This window comes from Lissotriton vulgaris, chromosome 5 (genome assembly GCF_964263255.1).
Source record: "Lissotriton vulgaris chromosome 5, aLisVul1.2, whole genome shotgun sequence".
NCBI lineage: Eukaryota > Metazoa > Chordata > Amphibia > Caudata > Salamandridae > Lissotriton > Lissotriton vulgaris.
The window spans coordinates 1,907,094,549-1,907,106,792 of NC_141693.1; the positions used below are offsets into that span (position 1 = coordinate 1,907,094,549).

Below are 12,244 nucleotides of genomic sequence, written 5' to 3' on the forward strand. Positions count from 1 at the left end.
TCCTTATTAAGAAAAACTTTCCCCTGTTGGTGCACCAAACACGGGTTGATGACCAGGGCCGATTCGCAGCGTTAACCTGTCAATGGAGGGAAGGATGTTTAATCTGGTGTCTGTGTACGTACCCCCTGCACTCCACGTACAAGCTCACACAGTTCTCACGGCATTTCTCCTAGCGCTACCGGCTGCGACACTCCTGATATGGGGCGACTTTAACAACACCATTGATGGAACCCTAGATAGATCCCCTGCTAGGACGGAACCGCAGGGTGGGCGACGTCTTCTTGGTCAAGTGGAGGCCCTAGGTCTTACAGATGGCTGGAGGTTCAAGCATCCTATAGAGACGAACTTCACTTTCTACTCCCCAGTACACACCTGTCATACGCGCATTGACTATTTCCTGTTGTCCGCAGATGCTCTAAGAGGCCTGGAGGAGGTCACAGCACGCCCGAGAGGTATCTCAGACCACTCCCCAATTCTTTTAAAATACTCCCTTTGCCAGATGGGTAGAAGACAAATGTTTCCCCTGCACGCCGGGTTCCTTCAGGTGGCCCCTGTCATGGCAGCCCTCACCTGCACTACTAAGCAGTACTTCCAAGAAAATCAAGGTTCGGTGGATTCCCCCAGTACGCTCTGGGAGGCTTACAAGATGGTCCTGCGGGGGCAGGCAATGGCCTCGATCACAGGGCATAAGAGGGAGCAGCGGGCGACTTTGGATGGCCTCGAGACGGAACTATCTATGGCTGTTGCGTACCAGGAGACCCACCCGTCTCCGGGAGCTACACGTTCGGTTCAGCTTGAGCAGGCCGAGATCCTAGCCCTACAGAGGGAGATGGTTCACGCCACGATCCAATCCACTCGACATAGGGTATACGAGCTGGGAGATAAGGCGGGGAAGATGCTGGCCTGGCTAGACAGAAAGGACAGGGCATCCAGAGTCATTGCTCAATTGCTGTCCCCCGCTGGCTCCATGGTCTCCGATCCTGCTGGTATAGTTAATATACAAGCGGACAATTATGAAAGAATCTGTGCCCCCCAGGCGTCCTACACAGTCTCGGAGGCCCATGAATATATTAAGGATCTCACGATACCAAGGCTCTTCTCGGAAGCAGCGCTTCTCTTAGAGGCGGATATTAGGACTGAAGAGGTGCAGGCTGCTACCTATGCACTGGCTTCTGGCAAGGTGCTGGGTCTGAATGGGCTCCCAGTTGAACTCCATAAGAGGACGATGCAAACAACGGCCCCCATCTTTCTCCACATGTTATCGGATAACCTTGAGCGCGGGGAGCTTCCGGCTAGCAACGATAGTTGCAGTTCATAAGCCGGGCAAGCCAAATGCGGACTGCGCTTCCTATCGTCCGATATCTCTCATTAATGCTGAGCCCAAAATACTAGCTAAATTACTCGCCTTAAGGCTGACTCCCCACCTTGCATCCCTGATAAGCCCGGACCAATCTGGTTTTATGCCGCATCGGAGACCAGCTCTTAATCTTCGTCGGCTTCATGCAGTCATGGCACGTTCGGCACTTATAGAAGAACCGGCAGTCATCCTCTCCCTGGACGCAACCATGGCGTTCGACACAGTCGAATGGCCATACCTGTTTGCGGTGCTCCAACTTATGGGCTTCGGCCCCAAGTTCTGTGCCTGGATTCATTTATTATATACGAAACCATTGGAGAATGTTGCTGCCCCCTGTCCCCGCTGCTTTTTCCATTGCTTTTGGAGCCTCTCACGATATGGGTCAGGTGGGAGCCTTCCATCAAAGGATTCCACTGGACTGACGGGTGGGAGGATCGTATAAGCTTATACGTGGATGATATACTTTTATACCTCACCTCCCCCAAGAAATCTATTCTCGAGTTATTAAATGTCTGTGAGAAATTTGGTAGGGTGTCCGGTTATAAGATCAACTGGACCAAGTCCGTCCTTCATGTTCTGTCTGGCATACCTCCCATGTTTCCTCGGAGCTGTCCCCTACAGGTCGCGACGGCACCATTCAAATATCTAGGTATTCTTATTACCTCAGATCCCGACGAATTTTATGATTTGAACCTTCGACCATTACTGGAAAGATTTAAAGGCGACGTTAAAGTGTGGCAGACTCTTCCCCTCACGCTCCTGGGAAAGGCGGCACTGTACAAAATGATGGCGCTCCCGCGCTTTTTGTATGTGCTTGAAAATTCCCCGTTTCTGGTCCCACCGACTTACTTCAAGGCGATCGCTGCAACAGTGTCTCACCTGCTTTGGGGGGCGCGGCCGCCTCGAATCGCCCAGGACAAACTGACCAGAAGTTGGTATGATGGGGGGATAGCGCTCCCAAACATTGAACTCTTCTACTGGGCGGCTCATCTTAAACAGATTAATTTCTGGTTACATGCCCCGCAGACTGAGCCGGCGTACTTTGCTGATATGCACTCTCTTGAAGGTGGGGGTCTACTCCATAATCTTTACTCCCACCGCCCTCCGTTGGACCTGGTGGGTCCGACTCACCACTCAGTACAGTTGTGGTACAAGCCCAATAGACGTCTTAAGTGCAGGGACATTATCACACAAATGACACCACTGTGGGACTCCTGGCAATTGGGCTTCCTTCGGAACAGCAAGGGGTTCCAGGCTTGGGCCTCCATCGGTATATCGGTGATAGGAGACTTGTGGAGGAAGGGTGACGTAGTCGACTTTGGTCACCTGCAAACGCAATATGACATGTCTCAGACGGAGAGGTTCAGGTATCTGCAGATTGCACACGCGTTACACTCGGTTATACCACGGGGCACTGTCTTACAGGAGTCGTCCCCGCTTGAGGACAGACTTCTGACGGACCACATGACGGATAAGGCCACTTCCTTTACTTACAGGAAACTAATTAATAACCTTCCGGATGTAATGTCAAAGTTGAAACTGAACTGGACTGAAGAGGTGGGTCCCTTTGACGACTCCGAATGGCAGGAGGCCCTTGCCTCACCCCGTGAAACCGCTATCCCTTCCAGGTTAAAACGGGTCCAATTAAAAATACTGCACCGCACTTATTACACTAGGACGACTTTGTACAAAAATGTCTTCGTGACTGTGGTGAGGAGGGAACATTCTTCCATACCATTTGGGACTGTAGACACATGACAACGTACTGGACAGAAGTAATGCGTACTATTTCCCAGACGATTGGCATCTCTCTGTTGCCAGAGCCTCGCCGCTGCTTGCTTAACGTGTGGGAGCCTAACGATTTGAACCATCGCCAGTTGGACTGGGTAATGTTGGGCATGATGATAGCAAAACGCAACATTGCTCTGTTGTGGGGATCGGCGGTCTCCCCGACCCTCAACAAATGGTGTAAAGAGATGGATGAGGTGATGGTATCGGAGAGGGCTGTCTTCATCCATTGTGGCTGCCCGAGTAAATGGGAGGGAATATGGGGGGCCTGGAACAGGTTCAGAGGTTGTATTTGTGAGCCACCACGTGCCACTGGGGACAATGAGGACTTAGACTGATTGCTTGTAGAAACCTCGCTAAAATGGAGTTATGATGTGATATATTGTGTTCCTAATTATGTTTCCTCCCCGCAAAGCCCTGGATTGACTATGACCAGTATGTACCCGCTGACTTACATATGTATGATGTACCGTAACGGAAACAATTTTAAGAAGCTGTCCTAACTGTTTTGTTAAGATGAAAATAAAAATATTTTAAAAATAAATATTGAAACGCCATGTTATGTATCTCTTGTGTATCTCTTTGGGTGCATGAGTTACTAAGCAAAAATACTCATCTGTTACCACAATTTCCTTGGGGAGTCAGGATTGTCATGTTTTGAGGTTACACAATTCATTTGTTACCTTGTCAGATTAGAGGTATAGATGTGAGCTAGCAGTACTTATGGCCAACATATCCTAGGGGTGTGCGTAGAATCGGACTCACACAACACTGACTTTATGTTGTTCAACCAACACACAGTTCTTGCTGAGAAAGTATAAGCTGTACAACAGCAGAAGTAGTAGAGAGAAAAGAGAAGTAATCTGGGTTTGTGGGAAACGCTACCAAGGCTTCACAGTTTACAGTAGCACTCACAGGCACACAGGTGCATACCAGGGGAGCTTGTCAGCTTTTTGGCTCAAGGAAACCTTTTAACAAGAGAGGGAGGAAGGAGCACACTGCCTTTCATCCCAGCAGAGTTCAGCCCATTACATTCTGGTAAATGCAAAAAGCTTATTTAAAAACTGCTGTCGTTTTTTTCCACAGTTGGTGCAGATAGTGCTGTTATCGCTAGACACATGCTTCTTAGTTTAGACCTTTATCAGTAGAAGGCAGAAGTAGTAGAGAGAAATGAAAAGTCATCTGGGTTTGCTGGAAATGCTTACCAAGTCTTCACAGGTCACAGTACCACTCACAGGCACACATGTGCATCCCAAGAGAGCTAGTTGGTTCAAGTGAACCTTTTAAACACAAAGAGGGAAAGGAACACACTGCCTCTCATCTAACCCTGGGCGTAGTGTGCGTAGTGGGGCTACGCGGAGCTACGCGAAGTGGGCACAAAACTACGCCCACCCGCGCACTCCGCGTAGCCCCACTACGCACCGCCCGCCTCCCTCACGCCCTCCCTGAATACTTAAATAAAAGGATAGAAAGCTTTTAAAAACACTTACCTTGTCCGCCGCGTCCCCGGGGCTTCCTCTCGCCGTCCCGCGATTCGCACCGCCACCGATTCAGATACTAATGCGCATGCGCGGGCGCCCGCGCATTCGCATTTCTCATGAGAAATGCGCATGCGCGGCCGCCCGCGCATGCGCATTAGTATCCGAAATGGCAGCGCGAATCCAGGGACGGCGAGAGGGGGCCCCGGGGACGCGGCGGACAAGGTAAGTGTTTTTAAAAGCTTTCTATCCTTTTATTTAAGTATTTAGGGAGGGTGGGAGGGAGGCGGGTGGCGGCCGGCTACGCACCGTCTGCGGAGCGCGCGTAGTGCCGCCTGGCTACGCCTGCTACGCAAAATGCGTAGGAGACGGCACTATGCGCACTCCGTGCACGGAGCGTAGCTGGCCGCCCACCCTTACTCTCATCTCAGACATTTGTCAAGACCAGGCCTCTCACAGCATTGGCAGTGGCACATGTTCAGTAATTGTGTTACAGAACTGTGCCAACAGTAGATAGATAGATAGATAGATAGATAGATAGATAGATAGATAGATAGATAGATAGATAGATAGATAGATAGATAGATAGATAGATAGATAGATAGATAGTTAGTTCAGGTTCCCCTCAGCACATTGAGGGCCAGGCCTGGATGACAAAGACAATTCCCAGTGCACGGTAGGGAAAAGGGTTCCCTGCAGCCTGAAGAGGCAGGTTCACCAGAGCTTTGCTTTGGTGGTCATTACAAACGGAAATATCTTGGCATGAATGGGCCTGTTCGTGGTCACGAAGAAACTGAAGCTTCAGGATTTCTTCTTTTCACTTGAGGAGTGCACCTTGATGCCTGCCAAGGGCCCAAGACCTGGTGAGGCACCTCTTGGGTGTCATGGACTGACTGTAGCAGAAGCCTGCAGGGCTTAGGCAGATCCAGGTACAGGAGGTCCAACTGCAGTAAGTTAGCTGGCCAGTTGCAGGGAGTCCCCTGGAGCTGGTTATGATACTGCTGTTTGGAAGAGAAGTTCAACCAACAGCAGCTCTTTTAACTTTAATTGGGGCAGAGAACAGGTCTGACCCTCCCATCAAATGCGTAGTTTCAGGTGAGGGGAGATTTTGGGACATTACACCCCGCTGCAAAATGTATACTGTGGTGAATAGTTGGGTACAGGTGCTTTCAGACAGGTATCCTGAGGTGTCTGTCGAATATCACCTTCGATTTTAACATGACCACAGTGACAAAAACACAAACTCTCTCTTTCCCTCTCTCTCTTGCCTCTGCCTTACAACCTGGTATTTCGAAAACTATTGTGTTTTTAATGACACCCTAACAATTTGCATTCTTGTGCATTCTCATATCTTGCTGCTCAGATAATGTATGTTTAACTTTTTTATGTTAGAGTGATTGTTCAGAAATCTGCAACTTACACCCCCTCAATCTTACTGCCTAAGCTACACCCCTGCTTCCCATTTTAACAGGATGGCTCTTCCTGACAATACCTAGTCCCCCTTTGTCTCGCTGTCTTGGAGGAATACACAAAGGCCAACTACACCTAGTCATGTGACCCCGGATACAGGCTGCTAGCACCATTGATTAGGACAAGAAAATTAAACTTTTTATAAGTGGCATTTTTTCAGATTTCCGACTTACAAGCTGACTTTACCATTTCAGAAGGTTTTAAATTACAATTCGTGTGAGTATACACATGACTTTCCCTCCATGTTCCCAATCAAACGTTACCACTTATTAACTGTAATAAGGTAACCCAATGTTATCCTATGGGAGAGGTACGCCTTACAGTAGGGAAACAATTATTTAGGAGTGTTTTTACTACCAGGACATGTAACACGTCAATGTGTATATCCAACTTTAAAATATACTGCACCCTGTCCTTTGTTCTGTTAAGGCCTACCCTAGGGGTAACATATTATATAATTATATGTATATATATATATATATATATATATATATATATATATATATATATATATATATATATATATATATATATTCACTGACAAAAACATAGGTTTGACACCAGTTATAGTTAGCTGGAAATTTTACTGACATAAAACCATTGAAATTCCCACGTTATAGTTAGTTGGACTCACTATAACTTGCGCGCCTGCAATGCACTGCTGATGACGTCACATATTACATCACTCATGACATGGTCAGGGACATCAATCATAACATCACTGATGACACCATCCAGTGAATGTGTGTCTTTCTGAAAAATAAATGTTTTATATATGTATATGTAAAGGCGATGGAAGAATAAATGTTTAAATAAGTGTCTAAATGGATGTTTTTTTTTTTTAAATTGATTGGTTAACTGGCTTATTAAGTATATCTTAGTGAATACATATATTAGCGAGTAATGTTTAGATATTTAAATATATGTATCAGTGTTTCACTTTGTGTATAAGTGGCTGCATGGGTTGGTGAGTAGCTACATGTGTGTGTATATGGGTTATTAGATTTTTTTTAGTATCAGTATGAGTGTCTGTATGGTTTGGTGGGGGTATTACTTAGCATATAGATGCATCAATGACTGACTCACTGTTTGTATGTGTTTTGAAGACAGCATATGTGCAGGACTGTATGGGTGGATGAGTGTGTATATGTGTGTGTTAGTGAGTGAATGACTGTCTCACTAGTGTCTTTATCAGTAACTCCATATGTTTTAATCTAGTATATGTGAGTATTAATGTATATAAGTGAGTATATGTGAGAGTGAGAGATTGTAAGAGTTCCTGTTTCAATAAGTACGTGTTTCTATAAGTGATTGTTTAAGAGAGTAAATATGTGTAAGGTTCTTTAGAAGTAAGGTGGTAGTGTGTGTATAGGTGTATATGCAAATAAATGGATGTTCAATAGTTTATTTGCATGTGTGAGTATGTGTGTGAGTAACTTTTGGATGACTGTCGGTGTGTAACAGGATGTATAGGTGTATCACTACATATGATGAGTGAGTATATGTATGAGTGACTATATAGAACTGTTGGTGAATGAGTGGATGTGTATATAGATGGTGGAATTACTGATATGGTTGTTGTAAGTGGTATGGGTATCTCCATTTTTTTGAAAATGTTAGTTTCTATTTTTGAATATGTGTTTCAAGGGTTACATTACACTGAAAGGAGGTCTGTCACTCTGTCACAAGGATGGTGTCATCAGTAATGTTATGAGTGATGTCACTGACCATGTCATGAGTGATGTAATATGTGACGTCATCAGCAGTGCATTGCAGGCGCGCAAGTTATAGTGAGTCCAACTAACTATAACGTGGGAATTTCAATGGTTTTATGTCAGTAAAATTTCCAGCTAACTATAACTGGTGTCAAACCTATGGTTTTTTCAGTGAATTTAAAAGGTTTTTTAAATGCTAATTCCTAACTATAACTGGTGTGAAACCTATGGTTTTTTCTGTGAATTTCATAGGTTTTTTAAATGCTAATTCCTAACTATATATAGGGCCTCAAACCTATGTTTTTTTCAGTGAATTTCAAAGGTTTTTTAATAGCACATCTCTATTTCTATCAAATATAATATTTTTTATAATGAATCCTACATTGTATATTTATGTAATACTGTTTTTTATATGTATATATATTTATTTATGTTTTGAATTTTTTTTGCCCTGGAGCGCTCCCGGTGCGCGTACCGGTGTGCGCACCGGAAAGCGCAGTCTTGCGGCACGCCCCGGTGCACGTACCGGTGAGCGTCCCGTTTGCGCTAAAGGTTACTTGTCTGATCTGTGGCACTGTACTTTCCAGGGGGAACCCTGCCAAAAAGTATTCTTTTGGCAACAACACTATGATTCGCCACATGCAACGCCGGCACCCAAACAACTATGCTGCGGCAGAAGTCAGAGAAATGACCAGAAACCCTCCCCAATCTTCTCCCAGCACCTCCCAAAGTAAACAACCCACTCCATCGGGTCCAGAGACAAGGGAGATGGTCCTAAACATCCAAACCCAGTTTGGAGATTTTAAAATCGTTTGTAAATTTTGCGGGACTACAATTTGCTATGGAGAGCAAAGTATTAAACTCATCAACCGTGCTGGAGACAACCACAACTGTAAAAAGAAACCTTAATTTTTTCCTGGTTTTTTTTGTTTTTTTTTGCTCCAGTTGAGCCATTCACAAAGCCGAACTACCTCCAATTTATAAAAAAATGCTACATTTTTTAGAAAATCTGTAATTCTTTTTTCCCCATGGTATGCTCCCCGGTACGCTCCGAGGTGCGCGTACCAGGCGCTCCCCCCGCGCAAATCGAAAAAAATATATAAGGCCGAAACCTATGGTTTTTTAAGTGAATTTGCAAGGTTTTGAAAATGCCAAAAATTTAGCTATATAAGGCCTGAAACCTATGGTTTTTTAAGTGAATTTGCAAGGTTTTTTAAATGCTAATTCCTAACTATATAAGGCCTGAAACCTATGGTTGTTTAAGTGAATTTGCAAGGTTTCTAAAATGCTAATTCCTAACTATATAAGGCCTGAAACCTATGGTTTTTAAGTGAATTTGCAAGGTTTTTTAAATGCTAATTCCTAACTATATAAGGCCTGAAACCTATGGTTCTTGAAGTGAATTTGCAAGGTTTTTTAAATGCTAATTCCTAACTATATAAGGCCTGAAACCTATGGTTTTTTAAGTGAATATATATATATGTACTTAATACCCAAAATTCACAAGCAAGTGTCTCCTGTCCCAGGCCGACCTATTATTTCGGCCCAAGGAAGTCTCATGGAGCCAATGTCTAAATATGTTGATTTCTTTTTGCAGAATTTTGTTGTTAATTTACCTTCCTACATCAAGGACACTGGGCATTTTCTGTCTAAATTGAAAGAAGTGGAATGGAGTGAAGGGTATATTTTGGTGGCCCTTGACATCAGCTCCCTATATACCAGTATTGAACATACAAATGGTCTTAACGCTGTACAGTATTATTTAAACCAACGCAACCTTATGTATAAGAACCATAATGAAATGCTTATGTCTATGATTAGGTTGTGTTTAATGAATAATTACTTCTTGTTTAATAAGGAGATATACCAGCAGTTAAGAGGAGTTGCTATGGGGGCATGTCCTCAAGCATCTCCCAGACTTCATCAGACTTCATCAATAATATCGTCCATTATTGGAGATTTATTGATGACATTTGTTTGATTTGGAGGGGGGATGAGGAGTCTGCCACGGAGTTTGATAAAATCATCAATAACAATAGCTTGAACCTCTCGTTTACTAGCCAGATCAGTAAAACCAAAATCTAATTTTTGGATGTTGATATTTACATCCTGAATAATACCATCACCACCAGACTCCACAGAAAAAATACGCCGGGTAATTCTATCCTGCACGCCTCCAGTGCGCACCCCAAACACCTAATAAAAAGTATCCCTTACGGGGAATTCATACGTATGCGCAGAATCTGTAGTTTAGAGTCTGATCTGAATACCTGACAGGAAGAGGCAATTCAGAGGTTTTTAAAGTGTGGTTATCTCATGGATGACCTTCTGACAGCTAGAGATAAGGCCAACAGTATCAGCAGAGAGGACTTTGTGGGAGAAGGTTCTGAGAATATAAACGAAGAAACTGATAACCCCCCTAAACATGATATCAATACGGTTAGTCTTATCACTACCTTTAACACTGAGGAGAAAAAAATAAGGGGCATCCTCAGGAAACATTGGCCCATACTCCACACAGACATCAATCTGTCACCTTTACTACCCAGTGAACCCTCCATTATATTCAGGAGAGGACCCTCAATGAGAGACTGCCTAGTAAAAACCAGCCCAGAGGTGAGCGATAGCAAGGTTAAGATTTCTAACAAAAAGGGCTTCCATAAATGCATTTCATGCAGAGCGTGCAAGTTCGGGGTGAACACGGAGGAAAATCAATCTCCATTCAATCCCATGCCTACTCCCATCAGAGATCTGTATACATGCCGCACAGACCATGCTGTATACGTATTAGAGTGTACGTGCAAACTCAAATATGTGGGAAGCACAAAGTTACAGGTGTTTAACCGCATATTGCAACATCTCAGGGCAATAGTGAATTCAGATACTAACTATCCTGTTGCCCGTCATTTCGAACTTGTACACGCCAAAAATTTGAACCATCTCACTTACTTTGATATTGACTCCGTCCCGAAAAACATACGAGGGGGGGATCGTGAAAAAACTCTGAGGCAATTAGAGAGCAAATATATTGTTCTCTTAAATACCAGAATACCCAATGGGCTTAACAGGGGGGAAGATTTACAAGTTTTTTTGTAAATATCTATCCAACCCTATGTTGCAACTCCTATTCGAGAATCCTGTATAGATACCTTTTTCCACTGTATTATGTGAACTCTGTTCTTTCATTGGTTTTTTCAGTTTTTGGCTATATATAGCACTGATAATATGAGCTTATAGCCACTAACAACTTAAAACCATTTGTAAGCTAATTTTGTTTTAAAACAATGGTCTTGGATTAATTACATACATTAAGTCACTATGGCTTTATTGATCGCTTAGCATCAGCAGCTATGCCTGATTGTTTTTAAACTGTGATGGGTCTTATTACACTAGCGCAGGTACATTGAGTTCCATGACATCTTTTGGTATGATTTGTTTTCTATCATAACATTCATGTACTAACTGCGATTATTATATGCACTTTTTTGCACTTGAGCACTGTTTTTGATAACATCGATGGGGGTCTTGTTTCATATTTTGTGGACATGTTACATTAATTTTGCACATATGTTTTGATTCGCATAGCATGAAGATTTAATATTAATTTACTCATGAGACAATTTTTGTACATATCTTGTAATCAAATTTTGTATGATTATTGAGTATGATATTGCACTAGCACTTTAGTCATCTCACAGATGTATTTAAATATCGAATGTCTCTTTGAGTTTGCATTTTGTACATATGTGTAAACGAAGTATTTTTTCCATGTCCTTTACCTCCCATATACGTTGTTATTGTTTCTACCTCTATGTTTGACACAGTATTTAAACACCCCCATTGGTATTTTGAGGCCATGTGATCAAGGCCGTTTTGTGACGGCCGAAACGCGTCATGCCGATGGCGAGGGAAGAATAAAGCCACACTCTTGAGAAACTTACCTTGGTGTTTTTGAGATCTGTTCCATGGCGATGTGAGGAGACGCATTGCAGGATTTTGTTTATATATATATATATATATATATATATATATATATATATATATATATATATATATATATTCGAGCTCCGCAGGCTGAAAACCGGCAAATAAATCAGCACTCGCAGCAGTCTAAACCAAATACGGTTTATTTGCGCACAAATCCAAAAAACAAACGCGTTTCAGCACTTGCCTTCGTCATATTCGTATATGTATATATTTATATATATATCTATATATATATATAGACTCATTGAGTAATATGTAGCCGAAAAGACACTTAATATTGAGCAATATAACTCGATGTATGAGTCGGCAAGCCCACATGGGCGTTATTCTTTAAACTTACAAAATGCATTGACAATGGGTATACAATATGCACATACAGCGCGCAGCTTTTTAACTGCGCGTCATTGTCGATAACGTTTTTTCCGACAAGTGAGTTGAATATCACAAAC

The 12,244-nt window shown here is 43.1% G+C and overlaps 1 protein-coding gene across 1 annotated transcript in view; it reads right to left on the reverse strand.

The window, feature by feature from the left end:
* Window positions 1-12,244, reverse strand: part of LOC147717690 (butyrophilin subfamily 2 member A1-like) — a 141,559-nt gene that overhangs the window by 120,069 nt on the left and 9,246 nt on the right. The gene's annotated exons all lie outside the window — the stretch shown is intronic.